We start from the raw sequence: 21,856 nt of genomic DNA on the forward strand, positions 1-21,856 counted from the left end.
CACCACACAGGTCCCCAATATTTCCACTAACGTTACCGTAGTTAACGAAAGCTTATGGCTAAGTATCGGTTTGATCCCGGACGAGCCCCCAATTTATCACGTCCCGAATTTCCACCAATGTTTCGACAACAAAGTGAACAAAGTCGTAACACTAGACCGCCACGATCACGATTTCACAAAAAGAGTTGAGCACACAGTGGTAGTTAGAAAAGGAAAAGTAGTTTAATATTTACAAGGGTATTGTTAAGCCTGAATGTTGCTAAGTATTCAGACTAATACGTTGAGTAGGCAAGTTTCTCACCGATTAATCTGGCGTGTCCAAAATCCAGAGAGACGGTGGTTTCACCTCTCAGCAGTTGACAATGGTTATTCGAAGCACACGGAATATTATCTAGTCTATGGTCTAGTCCTGGACAACGCGTCAGCAACAATGTTATCCCGTCCACGGACATGACGAATGTCTAAATCGTAAGCTTGTAAAAACAAGCTCCATCGCATGAGGCGCTGATTACTGTTTTGCATGCGATTTAAAAAAACTAGTGGGTTGTGCTTAGTTTGCACAAGAAGGGGGCGAAAAGAAGAGCCTATATACACGTCAAAGTGCTGTAACGCAAGGACCAGGGCAAGAGCTTCCTTCTCAATTGTGGAATACAACCGCTGATGTCGGTTAAACTTCCTCGAGAAATAACACACAGGGTGACCAATACCTTGTTCATCCTCTGCAAGCAAAACTGCACCAGCACCACAATCGCTTGCATCCACAGCAAGCTTAAATGGACGTGTAAAATCGGGAGCAGCAAGAACAGGCGTACTGACCAACAGGGCCTTTACATTTTCAAATGCCTGTTGACTCTTCTCAGTCCAACTGAACACCGTTTTAGTGCGGAGAAGATCTGTCAGCGGCGAGGCAACAGCAGAGAAGTTTCTACAGAAATTACGGTAGTAACCTACCATAGCCAAGAATCTCCGCAGCTCCCGGCGGTTTCTGGGAACCGGAAATTGTACAACAGCCTCCACCTTGGAGTCAACGGGTCGAACTTGCCCCCGGCCAACAACCTTACCGAGGTATTTAACAGTCGCTTGGCCAAACTCACACCTTGCCAAATTCACTGTTAGATTGGCAGCAGTCAAGTGGTGAAAAAGTGCTTCTATCTGCCCTACGTGTTTGTGCCAAGTCGTACTGTAAATCACCAAATCATCTAAATATGCCTCACAACCTGTCAAACCAGATACCACAAGGTTAACTAACCTCTGAAAGGTGGCTGGAGCATTCCTCATCCCAAAAGGCATAACCGAATACTGTAGGAAATTATCTGGTGTGACAAAAGCGGAAATTTATTTTGCACGGTCCGACAGGGGAACTTGCCAATAACCTTTTAGCAAATCGAATTTAGCAGTCAGGTTTAGTGACTGCGTTAACCTTCCGGTAATCTGTGCAGAAGCGAAAAGTGCCATCCGGTTTATTAACAAGCACTGCAGTCACTTGAACTAGGTTCAGCAATCCTGTTCTCCAGCATGTAATCTACCTCTTTCCTTAACTTTGAACGTTTCTCTCTGCTCAGAGCTGGTTACTTCAATGCCTAAATGTTTTGTGATCGACAATAGCTCAGCATTCTTACAGCTGTCTATCTGTTCCTGTGTAGGGTCGTCAATAAATTCCTCCAGATCAAACTCCATGGTAACTACGAAACGCTGTTTCGAAAGAGAGTAGAGTTCTCCCACTAGTGCTGTTGCCAATGACAACGTAAATGCTCAACAAGTGATACGTGGCAGACAGTCGCTACTTCGCAACACAAAGCAGCGTCCTCAAGGTGATACAAAGTTTTGCCACAAGCGGGACTCAAGGTGGTAGCCAAACAACCAAAATAACACCGTTACAAACAACAAGGCTAGCGCTACGTATTACTCCTAGTAATACAACACACACAAGTGTAGTAGCCACTAGCAAGATTACAGTGCTACGACACAAAAGTCGGCACCACACAGGTCCCCAATATTTCCACTAACGTTACCGTAGTTAACGAAAGCTTATGGCTAAGTATCGGTTTGATCCCGGACGAGCCCCCAATTTATCACGTCCCGAATTTCCACCAATGTTTCGACAACAAAGTGAACAAAGTCGTAACACTAGACCGCCACGATCACGATTTCACAAAAAGAGTTGAGCACACAGTGGTAGTTAGAAAAGGAAAAGTAGTTTAATATTTACAAGGGTATTGTTAAGCCTGAATGTTGCTAAGTATTCAGACTAATACGTTGAGTAGGCAAGTTTCTCACCGATTAATCTGGCGTGTCCAAAATCCAGAGAGACGGTGGTTTCACCTCTCAGCAGTTGACAATGGTTATTCGAAGCACACGGAATATTATCTAGTCTATGGTCTAGTCCTGGACAACGCGTCAGCAACAATGTTATCCCGTCCACGGACATGACGAATGTCTAAATCGTAAGCTTGTAAAAACAAGCTCCATCGCATGAGGCGCTGATTACTGTTTTGCATGCGATTTAAAAAAACTAGTGGGTTGTGCTCAGTTTGCACAAGAAGGGGGCGAAAAGAAGAGCCTATATACACGTCAAAGTGCTGTAACGCAAGGACCAGGGCAAGAGCTTCCTTCTCAATTGTGGAATACAACCGCTGATGTCGGTTAAACTTCCTCGAGAAATAACACACAGGGTGACCAATATCTTGTTCATCCTCTGCGAGCAAAACTGCACCAGCACCACAATCGCTTGCATCCACAGCAAGCTTAAATGGACGTGTAAAATCGGGAGCAGCAAGAACAGGCGTACTGACCAACAGGGCCTTTACATTTTCAAATGCCTGTTGACTCTTCTCAGTCCAACTGAACACCGTTTTAGTGCTGAGAAGATCTGTCAGCGGCGAGGCAACAGCAGAGAAGTTTCTACAGAAATTACGGTAGTAACCTACCATAGCCAAGAATCTCCGCAGCTCCCGGCGGTTTCTGGGAACCGGAAATTGTACAACAGCCTCCACCTTGGAGTCAACGGGTCGAACTTGCCCCCGGCCAACAACCTTACCGAGGTATTTAACAGTCGCTTGGCCAAACTCACACCTTGCCAAATTCACTGTTAGATTGGCAGCAGTCAAGTGGTGAAAAAGTGCTTCTATCTGCCCTACGTGTTTGTGCCAAGTCGTACTGTAAATCACCAAATCATCTAAATATGCCTCACAACCTGTCAAACCAGATACCACAAGGTTAACTAACCTCTGAAAGGTGGCTGGAGCATTCCTCATCCCAAAAGGCATAACCGAATACTGTAGGAAATTATCTGGTGTGACAAAAGCGGAAATTTATTTTGCACGGTCCGACAGGGGAACTTGCCAATAACCTTTTAGCAAATCGAATTTAGCAGTCAGGTTTAGTGACTGCGTTAACCTTCCGGTAATCTGTGCAGAAGCGAAAAGTGCCATCCGGTTTATTAACAAGCACTGCAGTCACTTGAACTAGGTTCAGCAATCCTGTTCTCCAGCATGTAATCTACCTCTTTCCTTAACTGTGAACGTTTCTCTCTGCTCAGAGCTGGTTACTTCAATGCCTAAATGTTTTGTGATCGACAATAGCTCAGCTTTCTTACAGCTGTCTATCTGTTCCTGTGTAGGGTCGTCAATAAATTCCTCCAGATCAAACTCCATGGTAACTACGAAACGCTGTTTCGAAAGAGAGTAGAGTTCTCCCACTAGTGCTGTTGCCAATGACAACGTAAATGCTCAACAAGTGATACGTGGCAGACAGTCGCTACTTCGCAACACAAAGCAGCGTCCTCAAGGTGATACAAAGTTTTGCCACAAGCGGGACTCAAGGTGGTAGCCAAACAACCAAAATAACACCGTTACAAACAACAAGGCTAGCGCTACGTATTACTCCTAGTAATACAACACACACAAGTGTAGTAGCCACTAGCAAGATTACAGTGCTACGACACAAAAGTCGGCACCACACAGGTCCCCAATATTTCCACTAACGTTACCGTAGTTAACGAAAGCTTATGGCTAAGTATCGGTTTGATCCCGGACGAGCCCCCAATTTATCACGTCCCGAATTTCCACCAATGTTTCGACAACAAAGTGAACAAAGTCGTAACACTAGACCGCCACGATCACGATTTCACAAAAAGAGTTGAGCACACAGTGGTAGTTAGAAAAGGAAAAGTAGTTTAATATTTACAAGGGTATTGTTAAGCCTGAATGTTGCTAAGTATTCAGACTAATACGTTGAGTAGGCAAGTTTCTCACCGATTAATCTGGCGTGTCCAAAATCCAGAGAGACGGTGGTTTCACCTCTCAGCAGTTGACAATGGTTATTCGAAGCACACGGAATATTATCTAGTCTATGGTCTAGTCCTGGACAACGCGTCAGCAACAATGTTATCCCGTCCACGGACATGACGAATGTCTAAATCGTAAGCTTGTAAAAACAAGCTCCATCGCATGAGGCGCTGATTACTGTTTTGCATGCGATTTAAAAAAACTAGTGGGTTGTGCTCAGTTTGCACAAGAAGGGGGCGAAAAGAAGAGCCTATATACACGTCAAAGTGCTGTAACGCAAGGACCAGGGCAAGAGCTTCCTTCTCAATTGTGGAATACAACCGCTGATGTCGGTTAAACTTCCTCGAGAAATAACACACAGGGTGACCAATACCTTGATCATCCTCTGCGAGCAAAACTGCACCAGCACCACAGTCGCTTGCATCCACAGCAAGCTTAAATGGACGTGTAAAATCGGGAGCAGCAAGAACAGGCGTACTGACCAACAGGGCCTTTACATTTTCAAATGCCTGTTGACTCTTCTCAGTCCAACTGAACACCGTTTTAGTGCTGAGAAGATCTGTCAGCGGCGAGGCAACAGCAGAGAAGTTTCTACAGAAATTACGGTAGTAACCTACCATAGCCAAGAATCTCCGCAGCTCCCGGCGGTTTCTGGGAACCGGAAATTGTACAACAGCCTCCACCTTGGAGTCAACGGGTCGAACTTGCCCCCGGCAAACAACCTTACCGAGGTATTTAACAGTCGCTTGGCCAAACTCACACCTTGCCAAATTCACTGTTAGATTGGCAGCAGTCAAGTGGTGAAAAAGTGCTTCTATCTGCCCTACGTGTTTGTGCCAAGTCGTACTGCAAATCACCAAATCATCTAAATATGCCTCACAACCTGTCAAACCAGATACCACAAGGTTAACTAACCTCTGAAAGGTGGCTGGAGCATTCCTCATCCCAAAAGGCATAACCGAATACTGTAGGAAATTATCTGGTGTGACAAAAGCGGAAATTTATTTTGCACGGTCCGACAGGGGAACTTGCCAATAACCTTTTAGCAAATCGAATTTAGCAGTCAGGTTTAGAGACTGCGTTAACCTTCCGGTAATCTGTGCAGAAGCGAAAAGTGCCATCCGGTTTATTAACAAGCACTGCAGTCACTTGAACTAGGTTCAGCAATCCTGTTCTCCAGCATGTAATCTACCTCTTTCCTTAACTGTGAACGTTTCTCTCTGCTCAGAGCTGGTTACTTCAATGCCTAAATGTTTTGTGATCGACAATAGCTCAGCTTTCTTACAGCTGTCTATCTGTTCCTGTGTAGGGTCGTCAATAAATTCCTCCAGATCAAACTCCATGGTAACTACGAAACGCTGTTTCGAAAGAGAGTAGAGTTCTCCCACTAGTACTGTTGCCAATGACAACGTAAATGCTCAACAAGTGATACGTGGCAGACAGTCGCTACTTCGCAACACAAAGCAGCGTCCTCAAGGTGATACAAAGTTTTGCCACAAGCGGGACTCAAGGTGGTAGCCAAACAACCAAAATAACACCGTTACAAACAACAAGGCTAGCGCTACGTATTACTCCTAGTAATACAACACACACAAGTGTAGTAGCCACTAGCAAGATTACAGTGCTACGACACAAAAGTCGGCACCACACAGGTCCCCAATATTTCCACTAACGTTACCGTAGTTAACGAAAGCTTATGGCTAAGTATCGGTTTGATCCCGGACGAGCCCCCAATTTATCACGTCCCGAATTTCCACCAATGTTTCGACAACAAAGTGAACAAAGTCGTAACACTAGACCGCCACGATCACGATTTCACAAAAAGAGTTGAGCACACAGTGGTATTTAGAAAAGGAAAAGTAGTTTAATATTTACAAGGGTATTGTTAAGCCTGAATGTTGCTAAGTATTCAGACTAATACGTTGAGTAGGCAAGTTTCTCACCGATTAATCTGGCGTGTCCAAAATCCAGAGAGACGGTGGTTTCACCTCTCAGCAGTTGACAATGGTTATTCGAAGCACACGGAATATTATCTAGTCTATGGTCTAGTCCTGGACAACGCGTCAGCAACAATGTTATCCCGTCCACGGACATGACGAATGTCTAAATCATAAGCTTGTAAAAACAAGCTCCATCGCATGAGGCGCTGATTACTGTTTTGCATGCGATTTAAAAAAACTAGTGGGTTGTGCTCAGTTTGCACAAGAAGGGGGCGAAAAGAAGAGCCTATATACACGTCAAAGTGCTGTAACGCAAGGACCAGGGCAAGAGCTTCCTTCTCAATTGTGGAATACAACCGCTGATGTCGGTTAAACTTCCTCGAGAAATAACACACAGGGTGACCAATACCTTGTTCATCCTCTGCGAGCAAAACTGCACCAGCACCACAGTCGCTTGCATCCACAGCAAGCTTAAATGGACGTGTAAAATCGGGAGCAGCAAGAACAGGCGTACTGACCAACAGGGCCTTTACATTTTCAAATGCCTGTTGACTCTTCTCAGTCCAACTGAACACCGTTTTAGTGCTGAGAAGATCTGTCAGCGGCGAGGCAACAGCAGAGAAGTTTCTACAGAAATTACGGTAGTAACCTACCATAGCCAAGAATCTCCGCAGCTCCCGGCGGTTTCTGGGAACCGGAAATTGTACAACAGCCTCCACCTTGGAGTCAACGGGTCGAACTTGCCCCCGGCCAACAACCTTACCGAGGTATTTAACAGTCGCTTGGCCAAACTCACACCTTGCCAAATTCACTGTTAGATTGGCAGCAGTCAAGTGGTGAAAAAGTGCATCTATCTGCCCTACGTGTTTGTGCCAAGTCGTACTGCAAATCACCAAATCATCTAAATATGCCTCACAACCTGTCAAACCAGATACCACAAGGTTAACTAACCTCTGAAAGGTGGCTGGAGCATTCCTCATCCCAAAAGGCATAACCGAATACTGTAGGAAATTATCTGGTGTGACAAAAGCGGAAATTTATTTTGCACGGTCCGACAGGGGAACTTGCCAATAACCTTTTAGCAAATCGAATTTAGCAGTCAGGTTTAGTGACTGCGTTAACCTTCCGGTAATCTGTGCAGAAGCGAAAAGTGCCATCCGGTTTATTAACAAGCACTGCAGTCACTTGAACTAGGTTCAGCAATCCTGTTCTCCAGCATGTAATCTACCTCTTTCCTTAACTGTGAACGTTTCTCTCTGCTCAGAGCTGGTTACTTCAATGCCTAAATGTTTTGTGATCGACAATAGCTCAGCTTTCTTACAGCTGTCTATCTGTTCCTGTGTAGGGTCGTCAATAAATTCCTCCAGATCAAACTCCATGGTAACTACGAAACGCTGTTTCGAAAGAGAGTAGAGTTCTCCCACTAGTGCTGTTGCCAATGACAACGTAAATGCTCAACAAGTGATACGTGGCAGACAGTCGCTACTTCGCAACACAAAGCAGCGTCCACAAGGTGATACAAAGTTTTGCCACAAGCGGGACTCAAGGTGGTAGCCAAACAACCAAAATAACACCGTTACAAACAACAAGGCTAGCGCTACGTATTACTCCTAGTAATACAACACACACAAGTGTAGTAGCCACTAGCAAGATTACAGTGCTACGACACAAAAGTCGGCACCACACAGGTCCCCAATATTTCCACTAACGTTACCGTAGTTAACGAAAGCTTATGGCTAAGTATCGGTTTGATCCCGGACGAGCCCCCAATTTATCACGTCCCGAATTTCCACCAATGTTTCGACAACAAAGTGAACAAAGTCGTAACACTAGACCGCCACGATCACGATTTCACAAAAAGAGTTGAGCACACAGTGGTAGTTAGAAAAGGAAAAGTAGTTTAATATTTACAAGGGTATTGTTAAGCCTGAATGTTGCTAAGTATTCAGACTAATACGTTGAGTAGGCAAGTTTCTCACCGATTAATCTGGCGTGTCCAAAATCCAGAGAGACGGTGGTTTCACCTCTCAGCAGTTGACAATGGTTATTCGAAGCACACGGAATATTATCTAGTCTATGGTCTAGTCCTGGACAACGCGTCAGCAACAATGTTATCCCGTCCACGGACATGACGAATGTCTAAATCGTAAGCTTGTAAAAACAAGCTCCATCGCATGAGGCGCTGATTACTGTTTTGCATGCGATTTAAAAAAACTAGTGGGTTGTGCTCAGTTTGCACAAGAAGGGGGCGAAAAGAAGAGCCTATATACACGTCAAAGTGCTGTAACGCAAGGACCAGGGCAAGAGCTTCCTTCTCAATTGTGGAATACAACCGCTGATGTCGGTTAAACTTCCTCGAGAAATAACACACAGGGTGACCAATACCTTGTTCATCCTCTGCGAGCAAAACTGCACCAGCACCACAGTCGCTTGCATCCACAGCAAGCTTAAATGGACGTGTAAAATCGGGAGCAGCAAGAACAGGCGTACTGACCAACAGGGCCTTTACATTTTCAAATGCCTGTTGACTCTTCTCAGTCCAACTGAACACCGTTTTAGTGCTGAGAAGATCTGTCAGCGGCGAGGCAACAGCAGAGAAGTTTCTACAGAAATTACGGTAGTAACCTACCATAGCCAAGAATCTCCGCAGCTCCCGGCGGTTTCTGGGAACCGGAAATTGTACAACAGCCTCCACCTTGGAGTCAACGGGTCGAACTTGCCCCCGGCCAACAACCTTACCGAGGTATTTAACAGTCGCTTGGCCAAACTCACACCTTGCCAAATTCACTGTTAGATTGGCAGCAGTCAAGTGGTGAAAAAGTGCTTCTATCTGCCCTACGTGTTTGTGCCAAGTCGTACTGCAAATCACCAAATCATCTAAATATGCCTCACAACCTGTCAAACCAGATACCACAAGGTTAACTAACCTCTGAAAGGTGGCTGGAGCATTCCTCATCCCAAAAGGCATAACCGAATACTGTAGGAAATTATCTGGTGTGACAAAAGCGGAAATTTATTTTGCACGGTCCGACAGGGGAACTTGCCAATAACCTTTTAGCAAATCGAATTTAGCAGTCAGGTTTAGAGACTGCGTTAACCTTCCGGTAATCTGTGCAGAAGCGAAAAGTGCCATCCGGTTTATTAACAAGCACTGCAGTCACTTGAACTAGGTTCAGCAATCCTGTTCTCCAGCATGTAATCTACCTCTTTCCTTAACTGTGAACGTTTCTCTCTGCTCAGAGCTGGTTACTTCAATGCCTAAATGTTTTGTGATCGACAATAGCTCAGCTTTCTTACAGCTGTCTATCTGTTCCTGTGTAGGGTCGTCAATAAATTCCTCCAGATCAAACTCCATGGTAACTACGAAACGCTGTTTCGAAAGAGAGTAGAGTTCTCCCACTAGTACTGTTGCCAATGACAACGTAAATGCTCAACAAGTGATACGTGGCAGACAGTCGCTACTTCGCAACACAAAGCAGCGTCCTCAAGGTGATACAAAGTTTTGCCACAAGCGGGACTCAAGGTGGTAGCCAAACAACCAAAATAACACCGTTACAAACAACAAGGCTAGCGCTACGTATTACTCCTAGTAATACAACACACACAAGTGTAGTAGCCACTAGCAAGATTACAGTGCTACGACACAAAAGTCGGCACCACACAGGTCCCCAATATTTCCACTAACGTTACCGTAGTTAACGAAAGCTTATGGCTAAGTATCGGTTTGATCCCGGACGAGCCCCCAATTTATCACGTCCCGAATTTCCACCAATGTTTCGACAACAAAGTGAACAAAGTCGTAACACTAGACCGCCACGATCACGATTTCACAAAAAGAGTTGAGCACACAGTGGTATTTAGAAAAGGAAAAGTAGTTTAATATTTACAAGGGTATTGTTAAGCCTGAATGTTGCTAAGTATTCAGACTAATACGTTGAGTAGGCAAGTTTCTCACCGATTAATCTGGCGTGTCCAAAATCCAGAGAGACGGTGGTTTCACCTCTCAGCAGTTGACAATGGTTATTCGAAGCACACGGAATATTATCTAGTCTATGGTCTAGTCCTGGACAACGCGTCAGCAACAATGTTATCCCGTCCACGGACATGACGAATGTCTAAATCGTAAGCTTGTAAAAACAAGCTCCATCGCATGAGGCGCTGATTACTGTTTTGCATGCGATTTAAAAAAACTAGTGGGTTGTGCTCAGTTTGCACAAGAAGGGGGCGAAAAGAAGAGCCTATATACACGTCAAAGTGCTGTAACGCAAGGACCAGGGCAAGAGCTTCCTTCTCAATTGTGGAATACAACCGCTGATGTCGGTTAAACTTCCTCGAGAAATAACACACAGGGTGACCAATACCTTGTTCATCCTCTGCGAGCAAAACTGCACCAGCACCACAGTCGCTTGCATCCACAGCAAGCTTAAATGGACGTGTAAAATCGGGAGCAGCAAGAACAGGCGTACTGACCAACAGGGCCTTTACATTTTCAAATGCCTGTTGACTCTTCTCAGTCCAACTGAACACCGTTTTAGTGCTGAGAAGATCTGTCAGCGGCGAGGCAACAGCAGAGAAGTTTCTACAGAAATTACGGTAGTAACCTACCATAGCCAAGAATCTCCGCAGCTCCCGGCGGTTTCTGGGAACCGGAAATTGTACAACAGCCTCCACCTTGGAGTCAACGGGTCGAACTTGCCCCCGGCCAACAACCTTACCGAGGTATTTAACAGTCGCTTGGCCAAACTCACACCTTGCCAAATTCACTGTTAGATTGGCAGCAGTCAAGTGGTGAAAAAGTGCTTCTATCTGCCCTACGTGTTTGTGCCAAGTCGTACTGCAAATCACCAAATCATCTAAATATGCCTCACAACCTGTCAAACCAGATACCACAAGGTTAACTAACCTCTGAAAGGTGGCTGGAGCATTCCTCATCCCAAAAGGCATAACCGAATACTGTAGGAAATTATCTGGTGTGACAAAAGCGGAAATTTATTTTGCACGGTCCGACAGGGGAACTTGCCAATAACCTTTTAGCAAATCGAATTTAGCAGTCAGGTTTAGTGACTGCGTTAACCTTCCGGTAATCTGTGCAGAAGCGAAAAGTGCCATCCGGTTTATTAACAAGCACTGCAGTCACTTGAACTAGGTTCAGCAATCCTGTTCTCCAGCATGTAATCTACCTCTTTCCTTAACTGTGAACGTTTCTCTCTGCTCAGAGCTGGTTACTTCAATGCCTAAATGTTTTGTGATCGACAATAGCTCAGCTTTCTTACAGCTGTCTATCTGTTCCTGTGTAGGGTCGTCAATAAATTCCTCCAGATCAAACTCCATGGTAACTACGAAACGCTGTTTCGAAAGAGAGTAGAGTTCTCCCACTAGTGCTGTTGCCAATGACAACGTAAATGCTCAACAAGTGATACGTGGCAGACAGTCGCTACTTCGCAACACAAAGCAGCGTCCTCAAGGTGATACAAAGTTTTGCCACAAGCGGGACTCAAGGTGGTAGCCAAACAACCAAAATAACACCGTTACAAACAACAAGGCTAGCGCTACGTATTACTCCTAGTAATACAACACACACAAGTGTAGTAGCCACTAGCAAGATTACAGTGCTACGACACAAAAGTCGGCACCACACAGGTCCCCAATATTTCCACTAACGTTACCGTAGTTAACGAAAGCTTATGGCTAAGTATCGGTTTGATCCCGGACGAGCCCCCAATTTATCACGTCCCGAATTTCCACCAATGTTTCAATCAATGAATCAATGGGTCGTAACACTAGACCGCCACGATCACGATTTCACAGAAAGAGTTGAGCACACAGTGGTAGTTAGAAAAGGAAAAGTAGTTTAATATTTACAAGAGTATTGTTAAGCCTGAATGTTGCTAAGTATTCAGACTAATACGTTGACTATGCAAGTTTCTCACCGATTAATCTGGCGTGTCCAAAATCCAGAGAGACGGTGGTTTCACCTCTCAGCAGTTGACAATGGTTATTCGAAGCACACAGAATATTATCTAGTCTATGGTCGGTGACAGTCTGCGTATCGGATGCAGTTAATAGTATCTAGCATAGAGCGGCCTTCTTGAAAGTGAAGCGGAGCGGCGTGGAGTCTAGAGCAGGTAGTCAGCAGGTCTCTTTACGATGACGGTGTGCGGCACTTATAGTGTTCCGCATTAATTAAAAAATATGCCATTCCATGATGGTGCCGGTGTCTTCGGTAACTGCATTCTCTCGTCCAGTTTCTATGCGATGATCACAACGTCCTCCGGTCGGCACATCCTTCAAGGTGTCTCCCCCGCAACAGTTGTTGATGCATCCATCTCCACCGCATCCTCCGGTCAGGTTTCCCAGCAACCACGATGCATCCTCACCTTCACCTGTATAGGGGAACACAATAACAAAACACAGCAGCGCGGGGCGAAAATACCAGGCAGTTCTAAGCACAACAATAACTTAATACACCAGGACATAACAACAAGTTTCTGGTATTCCATGTGCAGGCAGGTCAAAAACATGAATTACTAGTCTATAATTCCAGTTCTCTCAATCACAGGTTAACAGTCCAATGAGGCTTGGTATATCAACATGTATTTGCATTTGTATATCTCCTCTCTCAAATTAATTGGCATACATTCGCCTCATGAACAGTCAAACAGGCCCTATGCAGTAACATCAGCTGAAAAACCAGCCCAAGACAGTCTGGTTATCTTACTTTCAGTTAGTCTTACAAGTGATATGAAAACCTTTTTGCATTTGAATTAATCTCTATGGGAACTGGCGGGTGGGACTCAATTCAGCTGTAAATTACACTGATACAGTATGGAAGAAATTTGTGGACTAAATGGTTTTAAGTCATCTAGAGTCTGAGGTATCAGCCGAGCCTCAAACTACTGTGCTGCCAGTAGATATGTAGTAAATACTATAAGGGTTGTTTCTCCTTCATTCAATTATTTTTCCATTGAGCTCAACAGGAAAAGTAGTCAGGAGAAACAACCCTCGTAGTATCTACTGCATATCTGGCAACAGAACAATTGTTTAAGGCTCATTTGATATCTTGGATGGTTTCAAACTATTTAGCCAACAAATATGCTCCATACTCAGCGTATTTTTCTTTTCCTCTATCCAATCTCTTCTAAAAAGAGCTCCTTTCAAAACCAAAAGAAATGCCAAAAATATACAAACATAAACTATCAAGCCAATAAAAACCCATTTCAGGCTGCTACTATCCATACTTATGAGTTATTGTCTAGAGGCTAAAGAGGTCTTTAGTGTTTCTAATGTTTGAGGCATAGGTGTAAAATTAATCTGTCACACGCCTTGCCACACCCTTGAGAGGACAGACAAGCTTTACACAGAGAGATATAGAAATATATATAGATATAGAAAGTTTTTAATTTATGTCAAGGAGCGGGGAGGAGAGAGAGAGCAAGAGTGAAAATAAATAAAAAGGCTTTGCCCATACCCCTCAGAGGTGATATGCGATGTGCGATATGTACCAATTATGTGTCTTGTTACTTTCTAGTAATTCATTGTCTGTAAAATAAACTTTTACAGGGTTGGTGAGCTAACCTAAACACAAACCCTGGGTTTTCTGGGCCCTATGTTTCTAACTCATATCTGTATCCATATCTGTTCAACCAATTAAATTATCCATATCCGTATCTGAGCTACTCGGAAATTGGCGTGCCATAAGTGGTGTCATTTAAACAGTCCCCTGTACTACATTGAAACCAAGACTTTCACCTGTTATGCACATAAATCTCTATTAAATCTTTATCTGGTTAATCTTAACATAAATTAAAAACAGAAACCGTCTATATAAAACGATTTGTGTGCCTGTACAATTTTACAAGGAACACTTTTGGCTGAGCCACTTGTCTGTTCATATCACTCACCCTTTAAACATACACCCACGTTGTTGTAAAGCACTATACTCAACACACCAATCACAGTTAAAATAAAATAATGCAGATCACTTAAATAACATACTTTAAATCACAAACACTTGTGTAACCAGCGACCACACTCCCGTCCGGCAAAATTCTTACCACAGAAGCAAACCGCCAAATGAAACACAAAACAACTGTAGTACAGGTGTGTGCCTATTTAACTAGTCGGTGTGGTCCTCAGATTGCCCTGCTTCCTTCCCGAAAACCACAGCCTTGTCACAAACTCATTGCTAAATCTAACATATTGTGTATTTGGCAACAACTAGATTTCTTGTTCCATCTCTTCCCTCTGGATGGTCAAAACACATCTTTCTGAGAAACAACAAGAACAGAATTGTGGTAGCAAGAAACACTAAATAAAGTGTTTTGAATTCTAAAGCCAAGTATCCTCTCCCCTGATGTAATAGTACAGCATGTGAAAGCCTTTTTCTACATTAACAAGTCAAGCCCCATCTGTGCCCCTTCTTGATTGATGATGAAGTATTTTCTATTCAAACTGGTCTGCAATTTTCAGAGTGTGGCCAAAATTTATTGAGAAATTGTTTGCCGTATTCATTGCTTCATTAAGACTTGTAGAGAAGCTCTGTATTAAAGATTAATTCTCTGTCTAGCTACACCTAAAGGCAAAACATTCAGTGTGAAAACTAAGAGCTGAGGCTAGGGTTCAGCTCCTACATGCAAAATCACAGTCGGAGCCCAACCACGTCCTTGGCTTTGTATCAAGTCAGCACTATTTTACCATGTGCAGATACTAACTTAATTACCGTCAATCCCTTTTGCATCAGACTGCAACAAAGGATCATAAATCAATATGTGAGGTCGCATTGGTAAAGCACTAAAACAGTATTTTCTTTTGCTGCATTGGGTTGTTCATCATTTAGGCCTCAATGTCACATCAATGGTGTATGAGTACCACAAACAGGGGGGTGTGATGTATGGTTATTATGGAGCCGAATTGATCTACGGCAACACAAGGAGCTGGAGGTGTCACACCTTGCACAATTGTCAGACGCCATGCATAGTTGACCTGATAAGTGAGGCTATCAAAGAATGTTAGGCTGGGGCAGTCTTGCTCAAACATGCTGATATGTCCATACTGTTTGTAAGGCACTTCATATATTCACCTCGACGTGCTGTAAAGCACAAGATGGACCTTAATGGATTTGGACACTAATGGACACATCTAATGGTCAGCAGGAATGGGAAGTGGCCTGGGGACAGGTATGCATCAGCACGTGATCAGTCTCCCTGGAGACCAGCACCATTAGCAGTGGCATACCCTGGAACTTGAACACAGTCATTGCTGCTGCTGCTGCTAATAATAATAATAATAATAATAATAATATATTATTAGTAAAAACGTTTGCACTTCTTTTGATATTTTGAGCTGGGAAATAAGCCCAGCTGTTTTTATTTCCCTAGTGTACCTGCTGCAGTCCGTTTAGACACAGGCTGTGCATTTTGAGGTGTTCTAAGGTGAGGGGCAATGATATGAGTTCCATTCTGTCACCGGCATTCACAGCACCAGGGGAGCTTATTTTCATAACTCTGCAAACCCTCCTCCTTACCAACCCAGATACCCCCTGTCACCACGGCGATGGGAGGGAAGCCGACCCAAGAAAGGAGCAGGACTGGTAATAAGGAATGATATCCATGGGGACAGGCCATTGACTTTCACAGGGCTTTTTTTCGTACAGTGCGGATCATTGTTACAATTCTGTGTGCAGACCCACCTTAGGAAAAGGTGTTGTGAGAGAGAATATGATCGTATGCTCCTGACAAAATCCACAAGTGAATACAAACACTTGTGGATACAAAATACAAAAAAGACATTGCTCCATTTTGGGATTGGGATAAAGACTTAAAGATACAATAGGTAAGATTGTTGTGTTAAAACATTGTTACAAGATCCCTTCCTATCATTGAAAAAGGCAGAAATATGCAGTTGATAGGCTGGCTCTCTGTACCAAAACATTGTATAGCTGTACAATAATTCAAGCTCATTGGCTGAAAATTGGTTTATACAGTTTTGCTGATAAGTTTACATACCCTGGCAGATTTTGTGATTTTTTGGCCATTTTTCAGAGAATATGAATGATAATACAAAAACTTTTCTTTCACTCATGGTTAGTGGTTAGATGAAGCCATTTATTATCAAACAATTGTGTTTGCTCTTTTTAAATCATAATGACAACAGAAACTATCCAAATTACCCTTATCAAAAGTTTACATACCCTGGAGGTTTTGGCCTGATAACATACACACAAGTTGACACACACAGGTTTAAATGGCTATTAAAGGTAACCAACCTCACCTGTGATCTGTTTGCTTGTAATCAATGTGTGTGTATAAAAAGTCAGTGAGTTTCTGGGCTCCTGACAGACCCCAGCATGTTTCATCCAGTGCTGCACTGACGTTCCGAGCCATGGGGAAAGCAAAATAATTATTTGCGGCAGAAGGTAGTTGAACTGTATAAAACAGGAAAAGGATATAAAAAGATATCCAAGGAATTGAGAATGCCAATCAGCAGTGTTCAAACTCTAATTAAGAAGTGGAAAATGAGGGATTCTGTTGAAACCAAGCCACGGTCAGGTAGACCAACAAAAATTTCAGCCACAACTGGCAGGAAAATTGTTCGGGATGCAAAGAAAAACCCACAAATAACTTCAGCTGACATACAGGACTCTCTGAAAAAAAAGTGGTGTGGCTGTTTCAAGATGCACAATCAGGAGGCACTTGAAGAAAAATGGGCTGCATGGTCGAGTTGCCAGAAGAAAGCCATTACTACGCCAATGCCACAAAGCAGCCCGCTTACAATACACCAAACAGCACAGAGACAAGCCTCAAAACTTCTGGAACAAAGTTATTTTGAGTAATGAGACCAAAATTGAACTTTTTGGCCACAACCATAAACGCTACCTTTGGAGAGGAGTCAAGGCCTATGATGAAAGGTACACCATTCCAACTGTGAAACACGGAGGTGGATCGCTGATGTTTGGGAATGTGTGAGCTACAAAGGCACAGGGAACTTGGTCAAAATTGATGGCAAGATGAATGCGGCATGTTATCAGGAAATACTGGAGGAAAAGCATCGGAAGCTGCGCATGGGTCGTACTTGGACGTTCCAACATGACAATGATCCAAAACACAAGGCCAAGTCGACCTGTCATTGGCTACAGCAGAAAAAAGTGAAGGTTCTGGAGTGGCCATATCAGTCTCCAGACCTCAATATCATTGAGCCACTTTGGGGAGATCTCAAACGTGCAGTTCATGCAAGACGGCCCAAGAATGTACAGGAACTGGAGGCTTTCTGCCAAGAAGAATGGGCAGCTTTACCATCTGAGAAAATAAAGTGCCTCATCCACAACTACCACAAAAGACTTGAAGCTGTCATTGATGTTAAAGGGGGCAATACATGGTATTAAGAACTAGGGTCTGTAAACTTTTGATCAGGGTCATTTGGATAGTTTCTGTTGTCATTATGATTTAAAAAGAGCAAACACAATTGTTTGATAATAAATGGCTTCACCCAACCACTAACCATGAGTGAAAGAAAAGTTTTTTGTATTATCACTCATATTCTCTGAAAAATGGCCAAGATATCACAAAGTCTGCCAGGGTATGTAAACTTATGAGCACAACTGTATATACTGTATTACTCCTACTTATTCATGTGATTATCTAATCAACCAATTGTGTGGCAGCAGTGCAATGCATACAATCATGTAGATAGGGGTCAGGGGCTTCAGATTATGTTCACATCAACCATCAGAATGGGAAAAAATGTGATCTAAGTGACTTTGAACATGGAATGATTGTTGGTGGCAGGGTGGCTTGAGTATCTAAGAAACTGCTGATCAACTGGGATTTTCACACCCAGAAGTTTGCAAAGAATGGTGCAAAAAAAAAAAAATGGTGCAGTGAGCAGAAGTTCTTCAGACAGAAATGCCTTGTTAATGAGAGACGTCAGAGGAGAATGGCCAAGCTGCTCAAAGCTGCCAGCAAGGTGACAGTAATGCAAATACCCACACATTACAACAGTGGTATGCAGAAGAGCATCTCTGAACACACAACGTATCATAACTCTAAGTGGATAAGCTACAACAGTAGAAGTATAAAAAATAAGTCAATGAATGTATAAAGGTGAATGTATATATGCAAACAAACATATTAAATCTCACCTCATATCACAAGTAATCATTTGTATGGTTTAAATGGCTCAAATTATTTCATGTGCAAGCCCTTACCTGGTAAGCTAACCTGTAACACCCCAAACACCTCCACATATGACCAAGGTAGCTATATCTGTGGCTGCATCTTCTGCTGGAGTGAGGGGGTGGCTTGCCCTCCCTCGGGCCTTGCCTTTCACCTGAGTGAGGAAAGTTTATGCTTTCCACTCTCACATCATTGATCCTCTTCATACACTGCATTGTAATTCTCAGAGGACTACATTACATTACATTATTGGCATTTGGCAGACGCTCTTATCCAGAGCGACATACAGTTGATTAGACTAAGCAGGAGACAATCCTCCCCTGGAGCAATGCAGGGAGCAATGCAGGGAGCAATGCAGGGTTAAGGGCCTTGCTCAAGGGCCCAATGGCTGTGCGGATCTTATTGTGGCTACACTGGGATTCGAACCCCTGACCTTGCCTGTCCCAGTCATTTACCTTAACCACTACGCTACAGGCCGCCCTACTAGATGAAGAACGCAGACTGCCTCTTCCCAAACCATTATAATACCATTTGTGTATCACTTTATTCTTGAGAAAATGACTTTTGATGGAAACTTGGAAAACACACTTGCTCTTCAGCCATGACAAAATAAGCAGTTACCCCCTTTTTGGTTGAGTCGAAAATTATTGTTGCGTTCATTTCTAAGATAATAAAAACTGTGACGTAATAAAACCGCAAGATGGTGATGCCCCGTTGTTAAAAAATCAAAAAATAATGTTCAATATTAGAACAAAAATATACAATTCAGATGATGCATGGAAAAAGATGTTTATTTTCCTGAGATCACTTTTATTGCATGTCCGGCCAACATATTTCCGGTTTGGTAGAAATATAAGTCTGTTTTGCTAATTATTCGATGCAGACACATTTATGGAACCAAATATTTATTATAATAGTTATGACTAACTTTGAAGTTTATTTAGGTATTCAGACATTGTCGAGAACTATGTTTTTGCTGAGACTATACCTAAGCAAATGTTGTCTTGAACGACATGTCACGTAAATGCATCGCTAGGTCATTTCAGTACAGAACTAATTTAAAACATGCCGATCTTCTTGTACTGGGGGTTTCCTACATGCCGATCTTCTTGTACTGGGGGTTTCCTACCCTTTCCAGCAAGGTAAAATGTGTCATATTCCGATGACGCATAGTTTAGGAATATTGCTGCAATCGCATAGAAGAATGAATATTCAGACATCCGTAATACATCAAGTGAGCATTTGCGTTGGACTTGCTATAGATAAACCCATAATTTTACTGGCTAAGAGGGCTCTGGTTAACCTAATTTTGAAATAAAGTTCCATTTTAAATGATGCAGTGATGCAGGTTCATTAGGGTGAGTAATCCTTTTTGGATAGGTTTTTCGACACATTGGGCATGCTTTATAAAACATACTGTCATATATGTGAATAAAACGCATGTGAAGATACATTTTCTTTCAAAAAAGAAAATATTATTTCTAGTATTTTCAAAAAACCGGGTTTAATAGAAAAGTGCACTTTTCTGATCATTCATGTGTCTGGACAAAAAGATATGCAGATGTTTCATATTTGCAGAGAGTTGGGGGCACTCAAGGACATCTGGGTGCAGTTTTGAGAACTCATGTAGAATTTGAATGCCTGTAGATATCTTTACCAAATCTCACTCATTGAGACCAAGTTTGTACAGAAATATAAAGTAATTCTGGGTTGGTCCTTGACTTGGAAATTGAGATATTTTGTAATTTTCTTGTATTTTTATGTATATTTTGTGTACAATGTATGTACATGTAAATTTGTTTAGTCTCAAAATTATGAAGCCTCTTCTTTAATTTAAGTGTTCAACCATGAGTCAATCATTTTTGAGAGATTGACAATTTTATTACATTAATTAATTTCATACAAAATAGGCTGAAATTGCCTTCTAGGAGGCCAAAGTAGAAAGGATTAAATGCAACAGATCCTGACACAAGACCACTCATTATGTGGGTAATTCTGAAATATATGTTATTTTTCTAATTTCATGACATTTTATTAAATTTGAATTAGACCTCAAAATTCAAAATTTTGACAATAAATTGCCCATAGACTCAACATGGTGATTTTGCTAAATTGAATGAAGCTAGAATTCATTGAAAGTAGTAAATGTTAGGTTAATATTATGAATATTATGCTCAGCAACATTATCACGTGCAGGTCATTGCTAGATGACATTACATAGCCCACAGACAGGGTAACAGCTGCCAGTCTCTGTCTGTCCAAAGTGGAAAGCAAACACTCAATTTGTGAAAACGTGTCAGATGCAGTAAAGCCTCAGTAACATTGGGCATGGGTTCACATGGGCATGGGCATGGGTATGGGTTTCCACACTTAAAACAATTTTTGTTCCCACTCACGCTCATGCAATTCTTCCTCAGTAAATTCTGGTTCAAAACTGTAAAGTTGTATTTCTTCATCAAAATTGAAAAGCTTGTCCTCTTACTCAGCAAAGTCAGAGCTATCCGTCATATTGCTCAGGCTAGCCAAGTTAGGTTCCATGATATTTGTATGCTAACGTTACTGTATTTTTGTGGGAGTGTCATGTGTTTGCCTGGATGAGTGGCCATCCACAAACCAGTCTCTGCGTTCAAGGCTGGAGTTTACCTTCTGGGATACACAGGCTGTAGATTCAAGCCAAACATGTCCAGTGACGTCACAGAAGATTTCATATCTATTCTACAAATTCTAGGGCAGGAAATGAGGCAGAAAACATCTGTAGATTTACATTAAATGAAACGTTTAATACTGTAATGATTCCTAGTGGCAAAACTAATGAATGTATTTACTTTAGTAGAATTCTCCCAGGCATCCAATCTCCTGCGACCCACTCCATGAATCCAAGCGATTGATGTCTCCAAACAAATAATCTGCAGAAAATGGATCAGGGAAAATAGTGTGGTAGCTTCCATCTTTGCACAGGCATCGTTTTAGCTGAAGTGAGGTCAGCCAACCATACGCATTTTTAATATAGAGATTTTGATTGTCATTCAAAATTAGTACTCTGGGACAACTCACAGATCAGAGAATGAATGAGCTTCATATTTTCAAGATATATTGTTTGTTCTGTGAAGAAAGTTGTAGTGTATGAGCTGATGGTCAGGATTTTTAGATACACATGCAAGATTGCTCCAAATGGTATCCTAGGGAATTGCATCATTACTAATGGATAGATCTTTATCCCAAATTGATTGGATTGCAAGGGGTTTGTCAGAGGCTCGAAGGAGAAATGTGTTAACGGGAAAGATTAAACCCCTCTTTCAATTTCTCCTATCCAGCAAGGCATGTATTGCTGGCATAGGAAGCTCTGTTACCCAGGGGACCCCGTAAGTTTTCAGGTAGGTACCAAGTACTTAAATCCTGGAACAATGGTATGAATTCCATTGAGGAAATGAGAAAGAATGGGAATCTGTTAAAAGTGTAG

This window comes from Conger conger, chromosome 1 (genome assembly GCF_963514075.1).
Source record: "Conger conger chromosome 1, fConCon1.1, whole genome shotgun sequence".
Classification (NCBI taxonomy): Eukaryota; Metazoa; Chordata; class Actinopteri; order Anguilliformes; family Congridae; genus Conger; species Conger conger.